Raw genomic sequence first — 27254 nt, 5'->3', positions numbered from 1 at the left:
AAATAATTAGAGTCCAGACCGTAAAAAATTTTACTGTCATATATTGGCGAGCTCACGGGCTATACTTACGCCATTTATTATTATTAGTTATTATTTCTATCAGCTGGTCTCCAGCTGGTCCGACGGTGCGAGCGTCCGCCTTCGTTTATGTTCAATGCAATTCGGACACTTGGCAAATTTACCACGTGTTTTACTAACGGATATTGAAATACATCATTTGAAAATAATTAGAGTCCAGACCGTACCGTCATGAGCGTTTTGGTTTTTCGACTTTTCACGTTGAAAACAAAAACACTTTGAAAAACAAAAATTTGCAAAAAAAAAGGTGAACGCCAGCACCTCGCCGAACGCTGGTCTCCAGCTGGTCCGACGGTGCTAGCGTCCACCTTCGTTTATGTTCAATGCAATTCGGACACTTGGCAAATTTACCACGTGTTTTACTTACTAACAGGATATTGAAATACATCATTTGTAAATTATGTATGTAAATAATTAGACTCCAGACCGTAAAAAATTTTACTGTCATATATTGGCGAGCTCACGGGCTATACTTACGCCATTTATTATTATTAGGTATTATTTATATCAGCTGGTCTCCAGCTGGTCCGACGGTGCGAGCGTCCGCCTTCGTTTATGTTCAATGCAATTCGGACACTTGGCAAATTTACCACGTGTTTTACTTACTAACGGATATTGAAATACATCATTTGTAAATTATGTATGTAAATAATTAGACTCCAGACCGTAAAAAATTTTACTGTCATATATTGGCGAGCTCACGGGCTATACTAACGCAATTTATTATTATAAGTTTTTATTTCTATCAGCTGGTCTCCAGCTGGTCCGACGGTGCGAGCGTCCACCTTCGTTTATGTTCAATGCAATTCGGACACTTGGCAAATTTACCACGTGTTTTACTTACTAACGGATGATGAAATACATCATTTGTAAATTATGTATGTAAATAATTAGAGTCCAGACCGTAAAAAATTTTACTGTCATATATTGGCGAGCTCACGGGCTATACTTACGCCATTTATTATTTATATCAGCTGGTCTCCAGCTGGTCCGACGGTGCGAGCGTCCGCCTTCGTTTATGTTCAATGCAATTCGGACACTTGGCAAATTTACCACGTGTTTTACTAACGGATATTGAAATACATCATTTGAAAATAATAAGAGTCCAGACCGTACCGTCATGAGCGTTTTGGTTTTTCGACTTTTCACGATGAAAACAAAAACACTTTGAAAAACAAAAATTTGCAAAAAAAAAGGCGAACGCCCGCACCTCGCCGAACGCTGGTCTCCAACTGGTCCGACGGTGCGAGCGTCCGCCTTCGTTTATGTTCAATGCAATTCGGACACTTGGCAAATTTACCACGTGTTTTACTAACGGATATTGAAATACATCATTTGAAAATAATTAGAGTCCAGACCGTACCGTCATGAGCTTTTCGGTTTTTCGACTTTTCACGATGAAAACACAAAAGTGTTGAAAAAAAAGGCGAACGCTAATACCTCGCAGAACGCTGGTCTTCAGCTGGTCCGACGGTGCGAGCGTCCACCTTCGTTTATGTTCAATGCAATTTGGACACTTGGCAAATTTAACATGTGTTTTACTAACGGATATTGAAATACATCGTTTCAAATTTATGTATGAAAATAATTAGAATCCAGACCGTACCGTCATGAGCATTTTGGACTTGGACTTTTCACGGTGAAAATAAAAAAGGGTTAGTAGAAAACAAAAACGCATTGAAAAAAAATTTGCAAAAAAAAGGCGAACGCCCGCACCTCGCCGAACGCTGGCCTTCAGCGTCCGACGGTGCGAGCGTCCACCTTCGTTTATGTTCAATGCAATTTGGACACTTGGCAAATTTACCATGTGTTTTACTAACGGATATTGAAATACATCATTTGAAATTTATGTATGAAAATAATTAGAGTCCAGACCGTACCGTCATGAGAATTTTAATTTATCGACTTTTCACGATGAAAACACAAATGGGTTGAAAAAAAAAATTTGCAAATAAATAGGCGAACGCCCGCACCTCGCCGAACGCTGGTCTCCAGCTGGTCCGACGGTGCGAGCGTCCGCCTTCATTTATGTTCAATGCAATTCGGACACTTGGCAAATTTACCACGTGTTTTACTTACTAACGGATATTGAAATACATCATTTGAAAATTATGTATGTAAATAGTTAGAGTCCAGACCGTAAAAAATTTTACTGTTATATATTGGCGAGCTCACGGGCTATACTTACGCCATTTATTATTATTAGGTATTATTTATATCAGCTGGTCTCCAGCTGGTCCGACGGTGCGAGCGTCCGCCTTCGTTTATGTTCAATGCTATTCGGACACTTGGCAAATTTACCACGTGTTTTACTTACTAACGGATATTGAAATACATCATTTGTAAATTATGTATGTAAATAATTAGACTCCAGACCGTAAAAAAATTTACTGTCATATATTGGCGAGCTCACGGGCTATACTTACGCAATTTATTATTATAAGTTATTATTTCTATCAGCTGGTCTCCAGCTGGTCCGACGGTGCGAGCGTCCACCTTCGTTTATGTTCAATGCAATTCGGACACTTGGCAAATTTACCACGTGTTTTACTTACTAACGGATATTGAAATACATCATTTGTAAATTATGTATGTAAATAATTAGAGTCCAGACCGTAAAAAATTTTACTGTCATATATTGGCGAGCTCACGGGCTATACTTACGCCATTTATTATTATTAGTTATTATTTATATCAGCTGGTCTCCAGCTGGTCCGACGGTGCGAGCGTCCGCCTTCGTTTATGTTCAACGCAATTCGGACACTTGGCAAATTTACCACGTGTTTTACTAACGGATATTGAAATACATCATTTGTAAATTATGTATGTTAATAATTAGAGTCCAGACCGTAAAAAAATTTACTGTTATATATTGGCGAGCTCACGGGCTATACTTACGCCATTTATTATTATAAGTTTTTATTTCTATCAGCTGGTCTCCAGCTGGTCCGACGGTGCGAGCGTCCACCTTCGTTTATGTTCAATGCAATTCGGACACTTGGCAAATTTACCACGTGTTTTACTTACTAACGGATGATGAAATACATCATTTGTAAATTATGTATGTAAATAGTTAGAGTCCAGACCGTAAAAAATTTTACTGTTATATATTGGCGAGCTCACGGGCTATACTTACGCCATTTATTATTATTAGTTATTATTTCTATCAGCTGGTCTCCAGCTGGTCCGACGGTGCGAGCGTCCGCCTTCGTTTATGTTCAATGCAATTCGGACACTTGGCAAATTTACCACGTGTTTTACTAACGGATATTGAAATACATCATTTGAAAATAATTAGAGTCCAGACCGTACCGTCATGAGCGTTTTGGTTTTTCGACTTATCACGATGAAAACAAAAACACTTTGAAAAACAAAAATTTGCAAAAAAAAAGGTGAACGCCCGCACCTCGCCGAACGCTGGTCTCCAGCTGGTCCGACGGTGCGAGCGTCCACCTTCGTTTATGTTCAATGCAATTCGGACACTTGGCAAATTTACCACGTGTTTTACTTACTAACGGATATTGAAATACATCATTTGTAAATTATGTATGTAAATAATTAGAGTCCAGACCGTAAAAAAATTTACTGTCATATATTGGCGAGCTCACGGGCTATACTTACGCCATTTATTATTATTAGTTATTATTTCTATCAGCTGGTCTCCAGCTGGTCCGACGGTGCGAGCGTCCGCCTTCGTTTATGTTCAATGCAATTCGGACACTTGGCAAATTTACCACGTGTTTTACTAACGGATATTGAAATACATCATTTGAAAATAATTAGAGTCCAGACCGTACCGTCATGAGCGTTTTGGTTTTTCGACTTTTCACGATGAAAACAAAAACACTTTGAAAAACAAAAATTTGCAAAAAAAAAGGCGAACGCCCGCACCTCGCCGAACGCTGGTCTCCAGCTGGTCCGACGGTGCGAGCGTCCACCTTCGTTTATGTTCAATGCAATTCGGACACTTGGCAAATTTACCACGTGTTTTACTTACTAACGGATATTGAAATACATCATTTGAAAATTATGTATGTAAATAATTAGAGTCCAGACCGTAAAGAATTATACTGTCATATATTGGCGAGCTCACGGGCTATACTTACGCCATTTATTATTATTAGTTATTATTTCTATCAGCTGGTCTCCAGCTGGTCCGACGGTGCGAGCGTCCACCTTCGTTTATGTTCAATGCAATTCGGACACTTGGCAAATTTACCACGTGTTTTACTAACGGATATTGAAATGCATCATTTGAAAATAATTAGAGTCCAGACCGTACCGTCATGAGCGTTTTGGTTTTTCGACTTTTCACGATGAAAACAAAAACACTTTGAAAAACAAAAATTTGCAAAAAAAAAGGCGAACGCCCGCACCTCGCCGAACGCTGGTCTCCAGCTGGTCCGACGGTGCGAGCGTCCGCCTTCGTTTATGTTCAATGCAATTCGGACACTTGGCAAATTTACCACGTGTTTTACTTACTAACAGATATTGAAATACATCATTTGTAAATTATGTATGTAAATAATTAGAGTCCAGACCGTAAAAAATTTTACTGTCATATATTGGCGAGCTCACGGGCTATACTAACGCCATTTATTATTATTAGTTATTATTTCTATCAGCTGGTCTCCAGCTGGTCCGACGGTGCGAGCGTCCACCTTCGTTTATGTTCAATGCAATTCGGACACTTGGCAAATTTAACATGTGTTTTACTAACGGATTTTGAAATACATCATTTGAAAATTATGTATGAAAATAATAAGATTCCAGACCGTACCGTCATGAGCTTTTCGGTTTTTCGACTTTTCACGATGAAAACACAAATGTGTTGAAAAAAAAATTTGCAAAAAAAAGGCGAACGCCCGCACCTCGCCGAGCGCTGGTCTACAGCTGGTCCGACGGTGCGAGCGTCCACCTTCGTTTATGTTCAATGCAATTTGGACACTCGGCAAATTGACCATGTGTTTTACTAACGGATATTGAAATACATCATTTGAAAATTATGTATGAAAATAATAAGATTCCAGACCGTACCGTCATGAGCATTTTGGACTTGTTCTTTTCACGATGAAAACACAAATTTGTTGAAAAAAAATGTGCAAAAAAAGGCGAACGCCCGCACCTTGCCGAACGCTGGCCTTCAGCGTCCGACGGTGCGAGCGTCCGCCTTCGTTTATGTTCAATGCAATTCGGACACTTGGCAAATTTACCACGTGTTTTACTTACTAACGGATATTGAAATACATCATTTGAAAATTATGTATGTAAATAATTAGAGTCCAGACCGTAAAAAATTTTACTGTCATATATTGGCGAGCTCACGGGCTATACTTACGCCATTTATTATTATTAGTTATTATTTCTATCAGCTGGTCTCCAGCTGGTCCGACGGTGCGAGCGTCCGCCTTCGTTTATGTTCAATGCAATTCGGACACTTGGACAATTTACCACGTGTTTTACTAACGGATATTGAAATACATCATTTGAAAATAATTAGAGTCCAGACCGTACCGTCATGAGCGTTTTGGTTTTTCGACTTTTCACGATGAAAACAAAAACACTTTGAAAAACAAAAATTTGCAAAAAAAAAGGCGAACGCCCGCACCTCGCCGAACGCTGGTCTCCAGCTGGTCCGACGGTGCGAGCGTCCACCTTCGTTTATGTTCAATGCAATTCGGACACTTGGCAAATTTACCACGTGTTTTACTTACTAACGGATATTGAAATACATCATTTGAAAATTATGTATGTAAATAATTAGAGTCCAGACCGTAAAGAATTATACTGTCATATATTGGCGAGCTCACGGGCTATACTTACGCCATTTATTATTATTAGTTATTATTTCTATCAGCTGGTCTCCAGCTGGTCCGACGGTGCGAGCGTCCACCTTCGTTTATGTTCAATGCAATTCGGACACTTGGCAAATTTACCACGTGTTTTACTAACGGATATTGAAATGCATCATTTGAAAATAATTAGAGTCCAGACCGTACCGTCATGAGCGTTTTGGTTTTTCGACTTTTCACGATGAAAACAAAAACACTTTGAAAAACAAAAATTTGCAAAAAAAAAGGCGAACGCCCGCACCTCGCCGAACGCTGGTCTCCAGCTGGTCCGACGGTGCGAGCGTCCGCCTTCGTTTATGTTCAATGCAATTCGGACACTTGGCAAATTTACCAGGTGTTTTACTTACTAACAGATATTGAAATACATCATTTGTAAATTATGTATGTAAATAATTAGAGTCCAGACCGTAAAAAATTTTACTGTCATATATTGGCGAGCTCACGGGCTATACTAACGCCATTTATTATTATTAGTTATTATTTCTATCAGCTGGTCTCCAGCTGGTCCGACGGTGCGAGCGTCCACCTTCGTTTATGTTCAATGCAATTCGGACACTTGGCAAATTTAACATGTGTTTTACTAACGGATTTTGAAATACATCATTTGAAAATTATGTATGAAAATAATAAGATTCCAGACCGTACCGTCATGAGCTTTTCGGTTTTTCGACTTTTCACGATGAAAACACAAATGTGTTGAAAAAAAAATTTGCAAAAAAAAGGCGAACGCCCGCACCTCGCCGAGCGCTGGTCTACAGCTGGTCCGACGGTGCGAGCGTCCACCTTCGTTTATGTTCAATGCAATTTGGACACTTGGCAAATTGACCATGTGTTTTACTAACGGATATTGAAATACATCATTTGAAAATTATGTATGAAAATAATAAGATTCCAGACCGTACCGTCATGAGCATTTTGGACTTGTTCTTTTCACGATGAAAACACAAATTTGTTGAAAAAAAATGTGCAAAAAAAGGCGAACGCCCGCACCTTGCCGAACGCTGGCCTTCAGCGTCCGACGGTGCGAGCGTCCGCCTTCGTTTATGTTCAATGCAATTCGGACACTTGGCAAATTTACCACGTGTTTTACTTACTAACGGATATTGAAATACATCATTTGAAAATTATGTATGTAAATAATTAGAGTCCAGACCGTAAAAAATTTTACTGTTATATATTGGCGAGCTCACGGGCTATACTTACGCCATTTATTATTATTAGGTATTATTTATATCAGCAGGTCTCCAGCTGGTCCGACGGTGCGAGCGTCCGCCTTCGTTTATGTTCAATGCAATTCGGACACTTGGCAAATTAACCACGTGTTTTACTTACTAACGGATATTGAAATACATCATTTGTAAATATTGTATGTAAATAATTAGAGTCCAGACCGTAAAAAATTTTACTGTCATATATTGGCGAGCTCACGGGCTATACTTACGCCATTTATTATTATTAGTTATTATTTATATCAGCTGGTCTCCAGCTGGTCCGACGGTGCGAGCGTCCGCCTTCGTTTATGTTCAACGCAATTCGGACACTTGGCAAATTTACCACCTGTTTTACTAACGGATATTGAAATACATCATTTGAAAATAATTAGAGTCCAGACCGTACCGTCCTGAGCGTTTTGGTTTTTCGACTTTTCACGATGAAAACAAAAACACTTTGAAAAACAAAAATTTGCAAAAAAAAAGGCGAACGCCCGCACCTCGCCGAACGCTGGTCTCCAGCTGGTCCGACGGTGCGAGCGTCCACCTTCGTTTATGTTCAATGCAATTCGGACACTTGGCAAATTTACCACGTGTTTTACTTACTAACGGATATTGAAATACATCATTTGAAAATTATGTATGTAAATAATTAGAGTCCAGACCGTAAAAAATTTTACTGTCATATATTGGCGAGCTCACGGGCTATACTTACGCCATTTATTATTATTAGTTATTATTTATATCAGCTGGTCTCCAGCTGGTCCGACGGTGCGAGCGTCCGCCTTCGTTTATGTTCAATGCAATTCGGACACTTGGCAAATTTACCACGTGTTTTACTAACGGATATTGAAATACATCATTTGTAAATTATGTTTGTTAATAATTAGAGTCCAGACCGTAAAAAAATTTACTGTTATATATTGGCGAGCTCACGGGCTATACTTACGCCATTTATTATTATTAGTTATTATTTCTATCAGCTGGTCTCCAGCTGGTCCGACGTTGCGAGCGTCCGCCTTCGTTTATGTTCAATGCAATTCGGACACTTGGCAAATTTACCACGTGTTTTACTAACGGATATTGAAATACATCATTTGAAAATAATAAGAGTCCAGACCGTACCGTCATGAGCGTTTTGGTTTTTCGACTTTTCACGATGAAAACAAAAACACTTTGAAAAACAAAAATTTGCAAAAAAAAAGGCGAACGCCCGCACCTCGCCGAACGCTGGTCTCCAACTGGTCCGACGGTGCGAGCGTCCGCCTTCGTTTATGTTCAATGCAATTCGGACACTTGGCAAATTTACCACGTGTTTTACTAACGGATATTGAAATACATCATTTGAAAATAATTAGAGTCCAGACCGTACCGTCATGAGCTTTTCGGTTTTTCGACTTTTCACGATGAAAACACAAAAGTGTTGAAAAAAAAGGCGAACGCTAATACCTCGCAGAACGCTGGTCTTCAGCTGGTCCGACGGTGCGAGCGTCCACCTTCGTTTATGTTCAATGCAATTTGGACACTTGGCAAATTTAACATGTGTTTTACTAACGGATATTGAAATACATCGTTTCAAATTTATGTATGAAAATAATTAGAATCCAGACCGTACCGTCATGAGCATTTTGGACTTGGACTTTTCACGGTGAAAATAAAAAAGGGTTAGTAGAAAACAAAAACGCATTGAAAAAAAATTTGCAAAAAAAAGGCGAACGCCCGCACCTCGCCGAACGCTGGCCTTCAGCGTCCGACGGTGCGAGCGTCCACCTTCGTTTATATTCAATGCAATTTGGACACTTGGCAAATTTACCATGTGTTTTACTAACGGATATTGAAATACATCATTTGAAATTTATGTATGAAAATAATTAGAGTCCAGACCGTACCGTCATGAGAATTTTAATTTATCGACTTTTCACGATGAAAACACAAATGTGTTGAAAAAAAAAATTTGCAAATAAAAAGGCGAACGCCCGCACCTCGCCGAACGCTGGTCTCCAGCTGGTCCGACGGTGCGAGCGTCCGCCTTCATTTATGTTCAATGCAATTCGGACACTTGGCAAATTTACCACGTGTTTTACTTACTAACGGATATTGAAATACATCATTTGAAAATTATGTATGTAAATAGTTAGAGTCCAGACCGTAAAAAATTTTACTGTTATATATTGGCGAGCTCACGGGCTATACTTACGCCATTTATTATTATTAGGTATTATTTATATCAGCTGGTCTCCAGCTGGTCCGACGGTGCGAGCGTCCGCCTTCGTTTATGTTCAATGCAATTCGGACACTTGGCAAATTTACCACGTGTTTTACTTACTAACGGATATTGAAATACATCATTTGTAAATTATGTATGTAAATAATTAGACTCCAGACCGTAAAAAATTTTACTGTCATATATTGGCGAGCTCACGGGCTATACTAACGCAATTTATTATTATAAGTTTTTATTTCTATCAGCTGGTCTCCAGCTGGTCCGACGGTGCGAGCGTCCACCTTCGTTTATGTTCAATGCAATTCGGACACTTGGCAAATTTACCACGTGTTTTACTTACTAACGGATGATGAAATACATCATTTGTAAATTATGTATGTAAATAATTAGAGTCCAGACCGTAAAAAATTTTACTGTCATATATTGGCGAGCTCACGGGCTATACTTACGCCATTTATTATTATTAGTTATTATTTCTATCAGCTGGTCTCCAGCTGGTCCGACGGTGCGAGCGTCCGCCTTCGTTTATGTTCAATGCAATTCGGACACTTGGCAAATTTACCACGTGTTTTACTAACGGATATTGAAATACATCATTTGAAAATAATTAGAGTCCAGACCGTACCGTCATGAGCGTTTTGGTTTTTCGACTTTTCACGTTGAAAACAAAAACACTTTGAAAAACAAAAATTTGCAAAAAAAAAGGTGAACGCCAGCACCTCGCCGAACGCTGGTCTCCAGCTGGTCCGACGGTGCTAGCGTCCACCTTCGTTTATGTTCAATGCAATTCGGACACTTGGCAAATTTACCACGTGTTTTACTTACTAACGGATATTGAAATACATCATTTGTAAATTATGTATGTAAATAATTAGAGTCCAGACCGTAAAAATTTTTACTGTCATATATTGGCGAGCTCACGGGCTATACTTACGCCATTTATTATTATTAGGTATTATTTATATCAGCTGGTCTCCAGCTGGTCCGACGGTGCGAGCGTCCGCCTTCGTTTATGTTCAATGCAATTCGGACACTTGGCAAATTAACCACGTGTTTTACTTACTAACGGATATTGAAATACATCATTTGTAAATTATGTATGTAAATAATTAGACTCCAGACCGTAAAAAATTTTACTGTCATATATTGGCGAGCTCACGGGCTATACTTACGCAATTTATTATTATAAGTTTTTATTTCTATCAGCTGGTCTCCAGCTGGTCCGACGGTGCGAGCGTCCACCTTCGTTTATGTTCAATGCAATTCGGACACTTGGCAAATTTACCACGTGTTTTACTTACTAACGGATGATGAAATACATCATTTGTAAATTATGTATGTAAATAATTAGAGTCCAGACCGTAAAAAATTTTACTGTCATATATTGGCGAGCTCACGGGCTATACTTACGCCATTTATTATTTATATCAGCTGGTCTCCAGCTGGTCCGACGGTGCGAGCGTCCGCCTTCGTTTATGTTCAATGCAATTCGGACACTTGGCAAATTTACCACGTGTTTTACTAACGGATATTGAAATACATCATTTGAAAATAATAAGAGTCCAGACCGTACCGTCATGAGCGTTTTGGTTTTTCGACTTTTCACGATGAAAACAAAAACACTTTGAAAAACAAAAATTTGCAAAAAAAAAGGCGAACGCCCGCACCTCGCCGAACGCTGGTCTCCAACTGGTCCGACGGTGCGAGCGTCCGCCTTCGTTTATGTTCAATGCAATTCGGACACTTGGCAAATTTACCACGTGTTTTACTAACGGATATTGAAATACATCATTTGAAAATAATTAGAGTCCAGACCGTACCGTCATGAGCGTTTTGGTTTTTCGACTTTTCACGTTGAAAACAAAAACACTTTGAAAAACAAAAATTTGCAAAAAAAAAGGTGAACGCCAGCACCTCGCCGAACGCTGGTCTCCAGCTGGTCCGACGGTGCGAGCGTCCACCTTCGTTTATGTTCAATGCAATTCGGACACTTGGCAAATTTACCACGTGTTTTACTTACTAACGGATATTGAAATACATCATTTGAAAATTATGTATGTAAATAGTTAGAGTCCAGACCGTAAAAAATTTTACTGTTATATATTGGCGAGCTCACGGGCTATACTTACGCCATTTATTATTATTAGGTATTATTTATATCAGCTGGTCTCCAGCTGGTCCGACGGTGCGAGCGTCCGCCTTCGTTTATGTTCAATGCAATTCGGACACTTGGCAAATTTACCACGTGTTTTACTTACTAACGGATATTGAAATACATCATTTGTAAATTATGTATGTAAATAATTAGACTCCAGACCGTAAAAAATTTTACTGTCATATATTGGCGAGCTCACGGGCTATACTAACGCAATTTATTATTATAAGTTTTTATTTCTATCAGCTGGTCTCCAGCTGGTCCGACGGTGCGAGCGTCCACCTTCGTTTATGTTCAATGCAATTCGGACACTTGGCAAATTTACCACGTGTTTTACTTACTAACGGATGATGAAATACATCATTTGTAAATTATGTATGTAAATAATTAGAGTCCAGACCGTAAAAAATTTTACTGTCATATATTGGCGAGCTCACGGGCTATACTTACGCCATTTATTATTATTAGTTATTATTTCTATCAGCTGGTCTCCAGCTGGTCCGACGGTGCGAGCGTCCGCCTTCGTTTATGTTCAATGCAATTCGGACACTTGGCAAATTTACCACGTGTTTTACTAACGGATATTGAAATACATCATTTGAAAATAATTAGAGTCCAGACCGTACCGTCATGAGCGTTTTGGTTTTTCGACTTTTCACGTTGAAAACAAAAACACTTTGAAAAACAAAAATTTGCAAAAAAAAAGGTGAACGCCAGCACCTCGCCGAACGCTGGTCTCCAGCTGGTCCGACGGTGCTAGCGTCCACCTTCGTTTATGTTCAATGCAATTCGGACACTTGGCAAATTTACCACGTGTTTTACTTACTAACGGATATTGAAATACATCATTTGTAAATTATGTATGTAAATAATTAGAGTCCAGACCGTAAAAATTTTTACTGTCATATATTGGCGAGCTCACGGGCTATACTTACGCCATTTATTATTATTAGGTATTATTTATATCAGCTGGTCTCCAGCTGGTCCGACGGTGCGAGCGTCCGCCTTCGTTTATGTTCAATGCAATTCGGACACTTGGCAAATTAACCACGTGTTTTACTTACTAACGGATATTGAAATACATCATTTGTAAATTATGTATGTAAATAATTAGACTCCAGACCGTAAAAAATTTTACTGTCATATATTGGCGAGCTCACGGGCTATACTTACGCAATTTATTATTATAAGTTTTTATTTCTATCAGCTGGTCTCCAGCTGGTCCGACGGTGCGAGCGTCCACCTTCGTTTATGTTCAATGCAATTCGGACACTTGGCAAATTTACCACGTGTTTTACTTACTAACGGATGATGAAATACATCATTTGTAAATTATGTATGTAAATAATTAGAGTCCAGACCGTAAAAAATTTTACTGTCATATATTGGCGAGCTCACGGGCTATACTTACGCCATTTATTATTTATATCAGCTGGTCTCCAGCTGGTCCGACGGTGCGAGCGTCCGCCTTCGTTTATGTTCAATGCAATTCGGACACTTGGCAAATTTACCACGTGTTTTACTAACGGATATTGAAATACATCATTTGAAAATAATAAGAGTCCAGACCGTACCGTCATGAGCGTTTTGGTTTTTCGACTTTTCACGATGAAAACAAAAACACTTTGAAAAACAAAAATTTGCAAAAAAAAAGGCGAACGCCCGCACCTCGCCGAACGCTGGTCTCCAACTGGTCCGACGGTGCGAGCGTCCGCCTTCGTTTATGTTCAATGCAATTCGGACACTTGGCAAATTTACCACGTGTTTTACTAACGGATATTGAAATACATCATTTGAAAATAATTAGAGTCCAGACCGTACCGTCATGAGCTTTTCGGTTTTTCGACTTTTCACGATGAAAACACAAAAGTGTTGAAAAAAAAGGCGAACGCTAATACCTCGCAGAACGCTGGTCTTCAGCTGGTCCGACGGTGCGAGCGTCCACCTTCGTTTATGTTCAATGCAATTTGGACACTTGGCAAATTTAACATGTGTTTTACTAACGGATATTGAAATACATCGTTTCAAATTTATGTATGAAAATAATTAGAATCCAGACCGTACCGTCATGAGCATTTTGGACTTGGACTTTTCACGGTGAAAATAAAAAAGGGTTAGTAGAAAACAAAAACGCATTGAAAAAAAATTTGCAAAAAAAAGGCGAACGCCCGCACCTCGCCGAACGCTGGCCTTCAGCGTCCGACGGTGCGAGCGTCCACCTTCGTTTATGTTCAATGCAATTTGGACACTTGGCAAATTTACCATGTGTTTTACTAACGGATATTGAAATACATCATTTGAAATTTATGTATGAAAATAATTAGAGTCCAGACCGTACCGTCATGAGAATTTTAATTTATCGACTTTTCACGATGAAAACACAAATGGGTTGAAAAAAAAAATTTGCAAATAAAAAGGCGAACGCCCGCACCTCGCCGAACGCTGGTCTCCAGCTGGTCCGACGGTGCGAGCGTCCGCCTTCATTTATGTTCAATGCAATTCGGACACTTGGCAAATTTACCACGTGTTTTACTTACTAACGGATATTGAAATACATCATTTGAAAATTATGTATGTAAATAGTTAGAGTCCAGACCGTAAAAAATTTTACTGTTATATATTGGCGAGCTCACGGGCTATACTTACGCCATTTATTATTATTAGGTATTATTTATATCAGCTGGTCTCCAGCTGGTCCGACGGTGCGAGCGTCCGCCTTCGTTTATGTTCAATGCAATTCGGACACTTGGCAAATTTACCACGTGTTTTACTTACTAACGGATATTGAAATACATCATTTGTAAATTATGTATGTAAATAATTAGACTCCAGACCGTAAAAAATTTTACTGTCATATATTGGCGAGCTCACGGGCTATACTTACGCAATTTATTATTATAAGTTTTTATTTCTATCAGCTGGTCTCCAGCTGGTCCGACGGTGCGAGCGTCCACCTTCGTTTATGTTCAATGCAATTCGGACACTTGGCAAATTTACCACGTGTTTTACTTACTAACGGATGATGAAATACATCATTTGTAAATTATGTATGTAAATAATTAGAGTCCAGACCGTAAAAAATTTTACTGTCATATATTGGCGAGCTCACGGGCTATACTTACGCCATTTATTATTATTATTTATTATTTCTATCAGCTGGTCTCCAGCTGGTCCGACGGTGCGAGCGTCCGCCTTCGTTTATGTTCAATGCAATTCGGACACTTGGCAAATTTACCACGTGTTTTACTAACGGATATTGAAATACATCATTTGAAAATAATTAGAGTCCAGACCGTACCGTCATGAGCGTTTTGGTTTTTCGACTTTTCACGTTGAAAACAAAAACACTTTGAAAAACAAAAATTTGCAAAAAAAAAGGTGAACGCCAGCACCTCGCCGAACGCTGGTCTCCAGCTGGTCCGACGGTGCTAGCGTCCACCTTCGTTTATGTTCAATGCAATTCGGACACTTGGCAAATTTACCACGTGTTTTACTTACTAACGGATATTGAAATACATCATTTGTAAATTATGTATGTAAATAATTAGAGTCCAGACCGTAAAAATTTTTACTGTCATATATTGGCGAGCTCACGGGCTATACTTACGCCATTTATTATTATTAGTTATTATTTCTATCAGCTGGTCTCCAGCTGGTCCGACGGTGCGAGCGTCCACCTTCGTTTATGTTCAATGCAATTCGGACACTTGGCAAATTTACCACGTGTTTTACTTACTAACGGATATTGAAATACATCATTTGTAAATTATGTATGTAAATAATTAGAGTCCAGACCGTAAAAAAATTTACTGTCATATATTGGCGAGCTCACGGGCTATACTTACGCCATTTATTATTATTAGTTATTATTTCTATCAGCTGGTCTCCAGCTGGTCCGACGGTGCGAGCGTCCGCCTTCGTTTATGTTCAATGCAATTCGGACACTTGGCAAATTTACCACGTGTTTTACTAACGGATATTGAAATACATCATTTGAAAATAATTAGAGTCCAGACCGTACCGTCATGAGCTTTTCGGTTTTTCGACTTTTCACGATGAAAACACAAAAGTGTTGAAAAAAAAGGCGAACGCTAATACCTCGCAGAACGCTGGTCTTCAGCTGGTCCGACGGTGCGAGCGTCCACCTTCGTTTATGTTCAATGCAATTTGGACACTTGGCAAATTTAACATGTGTTTTACTAACGGATATTGAAATACATCGTTTCAAATTTATGTATGAAAATAATTAGAATCCAGACCGTACCGTCATGAGCATTTTGGACTTGGACTTTTCACGGTGAAAATAAAAAAGGGTTAGTAGAAAACAAAAACGCATTGAAAAAAAATGTGCAAAAAAAAGGCGAACGCCCGCACCTTGCCGAACGCTGGCCTTCAGCGTCCGACGGTGCGAGCGTCCGCCTTCGTTTATATTCAATGCAATTCGGACACTTGGCAAATTTACCACGTGTTTTACTTACTTACGGATATTGAAATACATCATTTGTAAATTATGTATGTAAATAATTAGAGTCCAGACCGTAAAAAATTTTACTGTCATATATTGGCGAGCTCACGGGCTATACTTACGCCATTTATTATTATTAGTTATTATTTATATCAGCTGGTCTCCAGCTGGTCCGACGGTGCGAGCGTCCGCCTTCGTTTATGTTCAATGCAATTCGGACACTTGGCAAATTTACCACGTGTTTTACTAACGGATATTGAAATACATCATTTGAAAATAATAAGAGTCCAGACCGTACCGTCATGAGCGTTTTGGTTTTTCGACTTTTCACGATGAAAACAAAAACACTTTGAAAAACAAACATTTGCAAAAAAAAAGGCGAACGCCCGCACCTCGCCGAACGCTGGTCTCCAGCTGGTCCGACGGTGCGAGCGTCCGCCTTCGTTTATGTTCAATGCAATTTGAACACTTGGCAAATTTAACATGTGTTTTACTAACGGATATTGAAATACATCATTTGAAAACTATGTATGAAAATGATAAGATTCCAGACCGTACCGTCATGAGCTTTTCGGTTTTTCGACTTTTCACGATGAAAACACAAATGTGTTGAAAAAAAAATTTGCAAAAAAAGGCGAACGCCCGCACCTCGCCGAACGCTGGCCTTCAGCGTCCGACGGTGCGAGCGTCCACCTTCGTTTATGTTCAATGCAATTTGGACACTTGGCATATTTACCATGTGTTTTACTAACGGATATTGAAATACATCATTTGAAATTTATGTATGAAAATAATTAGAGTCCAGACCGTACCGTCATGAGAATTTTAATTTATCGACTTTTCACGATGAAAACACAAATGTGTTGAAAAAAAAAATTTGCAAAAAAAAAGGCGAACTCCCGCACCTCGCCGAGCGCTAATCTACAGCTGGTCCGAAGGTGCGAGCGTCCACCGTCGTTTATGTTCAATGCAATTTGGACACTTGGCAAATTAACCATGTGTTTTACTAACGGATATTGAAATACATCATTTGAAAATTATGTATGGAAATAATAAGATTCCAGACCGTACCGTCATGAGCTTTTCGGTTTTTTTACTTTTCACGATGAAAACACAACAGTGTTGAAAAAAAATGCGAACGCTCATACCTCGCCGAACGCTGGTCTTCAGCGGGTCCGACGGTGCGAGCATCCACTTACGTTTGTGTTCAATGCAATTTGGACACTTGGCAAATTTAACATGTGTTTTACTAACGGATTTTGAAATACATCATTTGAAAACTATGTATGAAAATAATAAGATTCCAGACCGTACCGTCATGAGCTTTTCGGTTTTTCGACTTTTCACGATGAAAACACAAATGTGTTGAAAAAAAAATTTGCAAAAAAAAGGCGAACGCCCGCACCTCGCCGAGCGCTGGTCTACAGCTGGTCCGACGGTGCGAGCGTCCACCTTCGTTTATGTTCAATGCAATTTGGACACTTGGCAAATTAACCATGTGTTTTACTAACGGATATTGAAATACATCATTTGAAAATTTTGTATGGAAATAATAAGATTCCAGACCGTACCGTCATGAGCTTTTCGGTTTTTTGACTTTTCACGATGAAAACACAACAGTGTTGAAAAAAAATGCGAACGCTCATACCTCGCCGAACGCTGGTCTTCAGCGGGTCCGACGGTGCGAGCATCCACTTACGTTTGTGTTCAATGCAATTTGGACACTTGGCAAATTTAACATGTGTTTTACTAACGGATTTTGAAATACATCATTTGAAAATTATGTATGAAAATAATAAGATTCCAGACCGTACCGTCATGAGCATTTTGGACTTGTTCTTTTCACGATGAAAACACAAATTTGTTGAAAAAAAAAATTTGCTTAAAAAAAGGCGAACGCCCGCACCTCGCCGAACGCTGGTCTCCAGCTGGTCCGACGGTGCGAGCGTCCACCTTCGTTTATGTTCAATGCAATTCGGACACTTGGCAAATTTACCACGTGTTTTACTTACTAACGGATATTGAAATACATCATTTGAAAATAATAAGAGTCCAGACCGTACCGTCATGAGCGTTTTGGTTTTTCGACTTTTCACGATGAAAACAAAAACACTTTGAAAAAAAAATTTGCAAAAAAAAGGCGAACGCCCGCACCTCGCCGAGCGCTGGTCTACAGCTGGTCCGACGGTGCGAGCGTCCACCTTCGTTTATGTTCAATGCAATTTGGACACTTGGCAAATTGACCATGTGTTTTACTAACGGATATTGAAATACATAATTTGAAAATTATGTATGAAAATAATAAGATTCCAGACCGTACCGTCATGAGCATTTTGGACTTGTTCTTTTCACGATGAAAACACAAATTTGTTGAAAAAAAAAATTTGCTTAAAAAAAGGCGAACGCCCGCACCTCGCCGAACGCTGGTCTCCAGCTGGTCCGACGGTGCGAGCGTCCACCTTCGTTTATGTTCAATGCAATTCGGACACTTGGCAAATTTACCACGTGTTTTACTTACTAACGGATATTGAAATACATCATTTGAAAATAATAAGAGTCCAGACCGTACCGTCATGAGCGTTTTGGTTTTTCGACTTTTCACGATGAAAACAAAAACACTTTGAAAAACAAAAATTTGCAAAAAAAAAGGCGAACGCCCGCACCTCGCCGAACGCTGGTCTCCAACTGGTCCGACGGTGCGAGCGTCCGCCTTCGTTTATGTTCAATGCAATTCGGACACTTGGCAAATTTACCACGTGTTTTACTAACGGATATTGAAATACATCATTTGAAAATAATTAGAGTCCAGACCGTACCGTCATGAGCTTTTCGGTTTTTCGACTTTTCACGATGAAAACACAAAAGTGTTGAAAAAAAAGGCGAACGCTAATACCTCGCAGAACGCTGGTCTTCAGCTGGTCCGACGGTGCGAGCGTCCACCTTCGTTTATGTTCAATGCAATTTGGACACTTGGCAAATTTAACATGTGTTTTACTAACGGATATTGAAATACATCGTTTCAAATTTATGTATGAAAATAATTAGAATCCAGACCGTACCGTCATGAGCATTTTGGACTTGGACTTTTCACGGTGAAAATAAAAAAGGGTTAGTAGAAAACAAAAACGCATTGAAAAAAAATGTGCAAAAAAAAGGCGAACGCCCGCACCTTGCCGAACGCTGGCCTTCAGCGTCCGACGGTGCGAGCGTCCGCCTTCGTTTATATTCAATGCAATTCGGACACTTGGCAAATTTACCACGTGTTTTACTTACTTACGGATATTGAAATACATCATTTGTAAATTATGTATGTAAATAATTAGAGTCCAGACCGTAAAAAATTTTACTGTCATATATTGGCGAGCTCACGGGCTATACTTACGCCATTTATTATTATTAGTTATTATTTATATCAGCTGGTCTCCAGCTGGTCCGACGGTGCGAGCGTCCGCCTTCGTTTATGTTCAATGCAATTCGGACACTTGGCAAATTTACCACGTGTTTTACTAACGGATATTGAAATACATCATTTGAAAATAATAAGAGTCCAGACCGTACCGTCATGAGCGTTTTGGTTTTTCGACTTTTCACGATGAAAACAAAAACACTTTGAAAAACAAACATTTGCAAAAAAAAAGGCGAACGCCCGCACCTCGCCGAACGCTGGTCTCCAGCTGGTCCGACGGTGCGAGCGTCCACCTTCGTTTATGTTCAATGCAATTCGGACACTTGGCAAATTTACCACGTGTTTTACTTACTAACGGATATTGAAATACATCATTTGAAAATAATAAGAGTCCAGACCGTACCGTCATGAGCGTTTTGGTTTTTCGACTTTTCACGATGAAAACAAAAACACTTTGAAAAACAAAAATTTGCAAAAAAAAAGGCGAACGCCCGCACCTCGCCGAACGCTGGTCTCCAACTGGTCCGACGGTGCGAGCGTCCGCCTTCGTTTATGTTCAATGCAATTCGGACACTTGGCAAATTTACCACGTGTTTTACTAACGGATATTGAAATACATCATTTGAAAATAATTAGAGTCCAGACCGTACCGTCATGAGCTTTTCGGTTTTTCGACTTTTCACGATGAAAACACAAAAGTGTTGAAAAAAAAGGCGAACGCTAATACCTCGCAGAACGCTGGTCTTCAGCTGGTCCGACGGTGCGAGCGTCCACCTTCGTTTATGTTCAATGCAATTTGGACACTTGGCAAATTTAACATGTGTTTTACTAACGGATATTGAAATACATCGTTTCAAATTTATGTATGAAAATAATTAGAATCCAGACCGTACCGTCATGAGCATTTTGGACTTGGACTTTTCACGGTGAAAATAAAAAAGGGTTAGTAGAAAACAAAAACGCATTGAAAAAAAATGTGCAAAAAATAGGCGAACGCCCGCACCTTGCCGAACGCTGGCCTTCAGCGTCCGACGGTGCGAGCGTCCGCCTTCGTTTATATTCAATGCAATTCGGACACTTGGCAAATTTACCACGTGTTTTACTTACTTACGGATATTGAAATACATCATTTGTAAATTATGTATGTAAATAATTAGAGTCCAGACCGTAAAAAATTTTACTGTCATATATTGGCGAGCTCACGGGCTATACTTACGCCATTTATTATTATTAGTTATTATTTATATCAGCTGGTCTCCAGCTGGTCCGACGGTGCGAGCGTCCGCCTTCGTTTATGTTCAATGCAATTCGGACACTTGGCAAATTTACCACGTGTTTTACTAACGGATATTGAAATACATCATTTGAAAATAATAAGAGTCCAGACCGTACCGTCATGAGCGTTTTGGTTTTTCGACTTTTCACGATGAAAACAAAAACACTTTGAAAAACAAACATTTGCAAAAAAAAAGGCGAACGCCCGCACCTCGCCGAACGCTGGTCTCCAGCTGGTCCGACGGTGCGAGCGTCCGCCTTCGTTTATGTTCAATGCAATTCGGACACTTGGCAAATTTACCACGTGTTTTACTTACTAACGGATATTGAAATACATCATTTGAAAATTATGTATGTAAATAATTAGAGTCCAGACCGTAAAAAATTTTACTGTTATACATTGGCGAGATCACGGGCTATACTTACGCCATTTATTATTATTAGGTATTATTTATATCAGCTGGTCTCCAGCTGGTCCGACGGTGCGAGCGTCCGCCTTCGTTTATGTTCAATGCAATTAGGACACTTGGCAAATTTACCACGTGTTTTACTTACTAACGGATATTGAAATACATCATTTGTAAATTATGTATGTAAATAATTAGACTCCAGACCGTAAAAAATTTTTCTGTCATATATTGGCGAGCTCACGGGCTATACTTACGCAATTTATTATTATAAGTTATTATTTCTATCAGCTGGTCTCCAGCTGGTCCGACGGTGCGAGCGTCCACCTTCGTTTATGTTCAATGCAATTCGGACACTTGGCAAATTTACCACGTGTTTTACTTACTAACGGATATTGAAATACATCATTTGTAAATTATGTATGTAAATAATTAGAGTCCAGACCGTAAAAAATTTTACTGTCATATATTGGCGAGCTCACGGGCTATACTTACGCCATTTATTATTATTAGTTATTATTTCTATCAGCTGGTCTCCAGCTGGTCCGACGGTGCGAGCGTCCACCTTCGTTTATGTTCAATGCAATTCGGACACTTGGCAAATTTACCACGTGTTTTACTTACTAACGGATATTGAAATACATCATTTGTAAATTATGTATGTAAATAATTAGAGTCCAGACCGTAAAAAATTTTACTGTCATATATTGGCGAGCTCACGGGCTATACTTACGCCATTTATTATTATTAGTTATTATTTCTATCAGCTGGTCTCCAGCTGGTCCGACGGTGCGAGCGTCCACCTTCGTTTATGTTCAATGCAATTCGGACACTTGGCAAATTTACCACGTGTTTTACTTACTAACGGATATTGAAATACATCATTTGTAAATTATGTATGTAAATAATTAGAGTCCAGACCGTAAAAAATTTTACTGTCATATATTAGCGAGCTCACGGGCTATACTTACGCCATTTATTATTATTAGTTATTATTTATATCAGCTGGTCTCCAGCTGGTCCGACGGTGCTAGCGTCCGCCTTCGTTTATGTTCAATGCAATTCGGACACTTGGCAAATTTACCACGTGTTTTACTAACGGATATTGAAATACATCATTTGAAAATAATTAGAGTCCAGACCGTACCGTCATGACCGTTTTGGTTTTTCGACTTTTCACGATGAAAACAAAAACACTTTGAAAAACAAAAATTTGCAAAAAAAAAAGGCGAACGCCCGCACCTCGCCGAACGCTGGTCTCCAGCTGGTCCGACGGTGCGAGCCTCCACCTTAGTTTATGTTCAATGCAATTCGGACACTTGGCAAATTTACCACGTGTTTTACTTACTAACGGATATTGAAATACATCATTTGAAAATTATGTATTTAAATAATTAGAGTCCAGACCGTAAAAAATTATACTGTCATATATTGGCGAGCTCACGGGCTATACTAACGCCATTTATTATTATTAGTTATTATTTCTAAATTATTTCTAAGCTTTGAGCTTTGAGCTTTTTCCTTTCGGCTTTTGGCTTGCTTAGCTTTATAAGCTAGCTTTACAGCTAGCTTTCAAGCTTCACGATGAAAACACAAAAGCGTTGGGAAAAAAAAATTGCAAAAAAAAAAGGCGAACGCCCGCACCTCGCCGAACGCTGGTCTCCAGCGTCCATGTGTTTTACTAACGGATATTGAAATACATCACTTGAAAACACAAAAGTGTTGAAAAAAAAAATTTGCAAAAAAAAAGGCGAACGCCCGCACCTCGCCGAACGCTGGTCTCCAGCTGGTCCGACGGTGCGAGCGTCCACCTTCGTTTATGTTCAATGCAATTCGGACACTTGGCAAATTTACCACGTGTTTTACTTACTAACGGATATTGAAATACATCATTTGAAAATTATGTATTTAAATAATTAGAGTCCAGACCGTAAAAAATTATACTGTAATATATTGGCGAGCTCACGGGCTATACTAACGCCATTTATTATTATTAGTTATTATTTCTAAATTATTTCTAAGCTTTGAGCTTTGAGCTTTTTCCTTTCGGCTTTTGGCTTGCTTAGCTTTATAAGCTAGCTTTACAGCTAGCTTTCAAGCTTCACGATGAAAACACAAAAGCGTTGGGAAAAAAAAATTGCAAAAAAAAAAGGCGAACGCCCGCACCTCGCCGAACGCTGGTCTCCAGCGTCCATGTGTTTTACTAACGGATATTGAAATACATCACTTGAAAACACAAAAGTGTTGAAAAAAAAAATTTGCAAAAAAAAAGGCGAACGCCCGCACCTCGCCGAACGCTGGTCTCCAGCTGGTCCGACGGTGCGAGCGTCCACCTTCGTTTATGTTCAATGCAATTCGGACACTTGGCAAATTTACCACGTGTTTTACTTACTAACGGATATTGAAATACATCATTTGTAAATTATGTATGTAAATAATTAGAGTCCAGACCGTAAAAAAATTTACTGTTATATTTTGGCGAGCTCACGGGCTATACTTACGCCATTTATTATTATTAGTTATTATTTCTATCAGCTGGTCTCCAGCTGGTCCGACGGTGCGAGCGTCCGCCTTCGTTTATGTTCAACGCAATTCGGACACTTGGCAAATTTACCACGTGTTTTACTTACTAACGGATATTGAAATACATCATTTGAAAATTATGTATGTAAATAATTAGAGTCCAGACCGTAAAAAATTATACTGTCATATATTGGCGAGCTCACGGGCTATACTTACGCCATTTATTATTATAAGTTATTATTTATATCAGCTGGTCTCCAGCTGGTCCGACGGTGCGAGCGTCCGCCTTCGTTTATGTTCAATGCAATTCGGACACTTGGCAAATTTACCACGTGTTTTACTAACGGATATTGAAATACATCATTTGAAAATAATAAGAGTCCAGACCGTACCGTCATGAGCGTTTTGGTTTTTCGTCTTTTCACGATGAAAACAAAAACACTTTGAAAAACAAAAATTTGCAAAAAAAAAGGCGAACGCCCGCACCTCGCCGAACGCTGGTCTCCAACTGGTCCGACGGTGCGAGCGTCCGCCTTCGTTTATGTTCAATGCAATTCGGACACTTGGCAAATTTACCACGTGTTTTACTAACGGATATTGAAATACATCATTTGAAAATAATTAGAGTCCAGACCGTACCGTCATGAGCTTTTTGGTTTTTCGACTTTTCACGATGAAAACACAAAAGTGTTGAAAAAAAAGGCGAACGCTAATACCTCGCAGAACGCTGGTCTTCAGCTGGTCCGACGGTGCGAGCGTCCACCTTCGTTTATGTTCAATGCAATTTGGACACTTGGCAAATTTAACATGTGTTTTACTAACGGAAATTGAAATACATCGTTTCAAATTTATGTATGAAAATAATTAGAATCCAGACCGTACCGTCATGAGCATTTTGGACTTGGACTTTTCACGGTGAAAATAAAAAAGGGTTAGTAGAAAACAAAAACGCATTGAAAAAAAATGTGCAAAAAAAAGGCGAACGCCCGCACCTTGCCGAACGCTGGCCTTCAGCGTCCGACGGTGCGAGCGTCCGCCTTCGTTTATGTTCAATGCAATTCGGACACTTGGCAAATTTACCACGTGTTTTACTTACTAACGGATATTGAAATACATCATTTGAAAATTATGTATGTAAATAATTAGAGTCCAGACCGTAAAAAATTTTACTGTTATATATTGGCGAGCTCACGGGCTATACTTACGCCATTTATTATTATTAGGTATTATTTATATCAGCAGGTCTCCAGCTGGTCCGACGGTGCGAGCGTCCGCCTTCGTTTATGTTCAATGCAATTCGGACACTTGGCAAATTTACCACGTGTTTTACTTACTAACGGATATTGAAATACATAATTTGTAAATTATGTATGTAAATAATTAGACTCCAGACCGTAAAAAATTTTACTGTCATATATTGGCGAGCTCACGGGCTATACTTACGCAATTTATTATTATAAGTTATTATTTCTATCAGCTGGTCTCCAGCTGGTCCGACGGTGCGAGCGTCCACCTTCGTTTATGTTCAATGCAATTCGGACACTTGGCAAATTTACCACGTGTTTTACTTACTAACGGATATTGAAATACATCATTTGAAAATTATGTATGTAAATAATTAGAGTCCAGACCGTAAAAAATTTTACTGTTATATATTGGCGAGCTCACGGGCTATACTTACGCCATTTATTATTATTAGGTATTATTTATATCAGCAGGTCTCCAGCTGGTCCGACGGTGCGAGCGTCCGCCTTCGTTTATGTTCAACGCAATTCGGACACTTGGCAAATTTACCACGTGTTTTACTTACTAACGGATATTGAAATACATCATTTGAAAATTATGTATGTAAATAATTAGAGTCCAGACCGTAAAAAATTATACTGTCATATATTGGCGAGCTCACGGGCTATACTTACGCCATTTATTATTATAAGTTATTATTTATATCAGCTGGTCTCCAGCTGGTCCGACGGTGCGAGCGTCCGCCTTCGTTTATGTTCAATGCAATTCGGACACTTGGCAAATTTACCACGTGTTTTACTAACGGATATTGAAATACATCATTTGAAAATAATAAGAGTCCAGACCGTACCGTCATGAGCGTTTTGGTTTTTCGTCTTTTCACGATGAAAACAAAAACACTTTGAAAAACAAAAATTTGCAAAAAAAAAGGCGAACGCCCGCACCTCGCCGAACGCTGGTCTCCAACTGGTCCGACGGTGCGAGCGTCCGCCTTCGTTTATGTTCAATGCAATTCGGACACTTGGCAAATTTACCACGTGTTTTACTAACGGATATTGAAATACATCATTTGAAAATAATTAGAGTCCAGACCGTACCGTCATGAGCTTTTTGGTTTTTCGACTTTTCACGATGAAAACACAAAAGTGTTGAAAAAAAAGGCGAACGCTAATACCTCGCAGAACGCTGGTCTTCAGCTGGTCCGACGGTGCGAGCGTCCACCTTCGTTTATGTTCAATGCAATTTGGACACTTGGCAAATTTAACATGTGTTTTACTAACGGAAATTGAAATACATCGTTTCAAATTTATGTATGAAAATAATTAGAATCCAGACCGTACCGTCATGAGCATTTTGGACTTGGACTTTTCACGGTGAAAATAAAAAAGGGTTAGTAGAAAACAAAAACGCATTGAAAAAAAATGTGCAAAAAAAAGGCGAACGCCCGCACCTTGCCGAACGCTGGCCTTCAGCGTCCGACGGTGCGAGCGTCCGCCTTCGTTTATGTTCAATGCAATTCGGACACTTGGCAAATTTACCACGTGTTTTACTTACTAACGGATATTGAAATACATCATTTGAAAATTATGTATGTAAATAATTAGAGTCCAGACCGTAAAAAATTTTACTGTTATATATTGGCGAGCTCACGGGCTATACTTACGCCATTTATTATTATTAGGTATTATTTATATCAGCAGGTCTCCAGCTGGTCCGACGGTGCGAGCGTCCGCCTTCGTTTATGTTCAATGCAATTCGGACACTTGGCAAATTTACCACGTGTTTTACTTACTAACGGATATTGAAATACATAATTTGTAAATTATGTATGTAAATAATTAGACTCCAGACCGTAAAAAATTTTACTGTCATATATTGGCGAGCTCACGGGCTATACTTACGCAATTTATTATTATAAGTTATTATTTCTATCAGCTGGTCTCCAGCTGGTCCGACGGTGCGAGCGTCCACCTTCGTTTATGTTCAATGCAATTCGGACACTTGGCAAATTTACCACGTGTTTTACTTACTAACGGATATTGAAATACATCATTTGAAAATTATGTATGTAAATAATTAGAGTCCAGACCGTAAAAAATTTTACTGTTATATATTGGCGAGCTCACGGGCTATACTTACGCCATTTATTATTATTAGGTATTATTTATATCAGCAGGTCTCCAGCTGGTCCGACGGTGCGAGCGTCCGCCTTCGTTTATGTTCAATGCAATTCGGACACTTGGCAAATTTACCACGTGTTTTACTTACTAACGGATATTGAAATACATAATTTGTAAATTATGTATGTAAATAATTAGAGTCCAGACCGTAAAAAAATTTACTGTCATATATTGGCGAGCTCACGGGCTATACTTACGCAATTTATTATTATAAGTTATTATTTCTATCAGCT

Source organism: Micrasema longulum, unplaced genomic scaffold (genome assembly GCF_059751315.1).
Source record: "Micrasema longulum isolate JH-2025_06_02 unplaced genomic scaffold, ASM5975131v1 h1tg002552l, whole genome shotgun sequence".
Lineage (NCBI taxonomy): Eukaryota > Metazoa > Arthropoda > Insecta > Trichoptera > Brachycentridae > Micrasema > Micrasema longulum.
Note: the sequence above shows the minus strand (reverse complement) of the source record.